The sequence below is a fragment of the Malania oleifera genome, chromosome 4 (assembly GCF_029873635.1).
Source record: "Malania oleifera isolate guangnan ecotype guangnan chromosome 4, ASM2987363v1, whole genome shotgun sequence".
Taxonomy (NCBI): domain Eukaryota; kingdom Viridiplantae; phylum Streptophyta; class Magnoliopsida; order Santalales; family Ximeniaceae; genus Malania; species Malania oleifera.
Window position 1 is genome coordinate 41085488 of NC_080420.1, and position 1408 is coordinate 41086895.

The following is a 1408-nucleotide window of genomic DNA, read 5'->3' on the forward strand; positions in this document are numbered from 1 at the left end:
ATTATAACATGTGTGGGAAGGGTCGAAATAGATTGCACATATCACTGCACACACTATTGTTTGCGGTCCTAAGGACAAGTATTGATCTAACTTTTTGGATATAGCATGTAAAGTTGGAGCTAAGTCCTGGTTCGTAGCCAACTCGTAAACCCCTTTAGATTTAGAAGTTGATGGGTTAGGTAGTCTACGGGTGGTAGCCATATGCTACTGAGAGTTTTCAACCATATTTTCAAAGAGAACCCAAGCCTCATTCTCGTGCTTAGTGAGGAAAGTACCTCCACATGACGCGTCAACCACGGACCTATCTCTCTCAACCAACCCTTCATAGAAAGTTTGGACCAATTTCCATTTAGGGACCTGGTGATGTGGGCATTTACAGAGCAGGTCCCTAAAGCACTCCCAAGTCTCGAAAAAGAGTTCCATATCCATCTGTGAGAAACTTGTGATGGCTCTTTGAAATTGCTTAGTCTTTCTAATTAAGAAGTACCTTTTAAGAAATTCATGCTGCATGGTGGCCCAATTGGTTACCGAGTTCGGTTCTAAGGATGTTAGTCAATATTTAGCCTTATCCTTCAGAGAGAACGGGAAAAGCCTAAGTCGAAAAGCGTTATCACTGAAATTAGAAATGTGGATGGTGGAACAAATTCCCAAGAACTCATCTAGATGCTGATAAGGATTTTCAGTCGAGTTCTTATTAAAGTTGGGCAGCATTGAGATAATCAAAGTCTTAATCTCAAATTGGGCCGCCTGCATATCCGGGAAACGGATGCAAGACGGCGATGTGTATGCATTAGGTACAAGGTAGTCCCTAAGAGGCCGAAGGTTTTGCTCTCCTACCATAGGTAGGTGAGGAGCATGGGGTTCCGGGATTTGTTTAGCGGGAATCGGGGGGTTGTTTTTGGCCATTGCTTTCAGTTGCGACGACTCAGCCTTCTCTAGGTTGGAGATAGATTTCCTAAGGGACCTATGGGATTTTTCAATCTCTAGATCTATGGGAATTATCTCGAGTTCCAAAGAACGCAGCCCAAACATACACACTTTTAAGCACAAAGATTTAGACTTCACAAACAAAAAATAAACTAAAAGAAATAGAAATTAATCAAAGAAAGTGAAAATAAAAGGAGTGCAAATCAAAAGAACAAGGTTGTAATACTACAAAATGGAAGTTGGCTTATAACTGTAGCCAAATCCCCGACAATGGTGCCAAAATTTTATAGACTCGCCAAAGCTTGGATCATTAACTACCAAAAATAATATTTATAAACCTAACTATCCCAAGTTCAGTAGAAAGTGGGTAAGTCGGGTATCAATCCACGAAGACTTGAAGCACAATTATTAGACTACTTCTAATTTAGTTTATTATAGCCCTGTTAAGAAAAAAGTAAAAGATGGTATTTTTCAATGGTTG

The 1408-nt window shown here is 40.1% G+C and overlaps 1 non-coding gene across 1 annotated transcript; it reads left to right on the forward strand.

Annotated features, from left to right (window-relative positions):
* The first annotated feature begins 355 nt into the window (after positions 1-355).
* Positions 356-461, forward strand: LOC131154682 (small nucleolar RNA R71). Its single transcript, XR_009136598.1, has one exon. It is a non-coding gene; the product is annotated as a small nucleolar RNA R71 (small nucleolar RNA).
* Positions 462-1408: the final 947 nt, after the last annotated feature.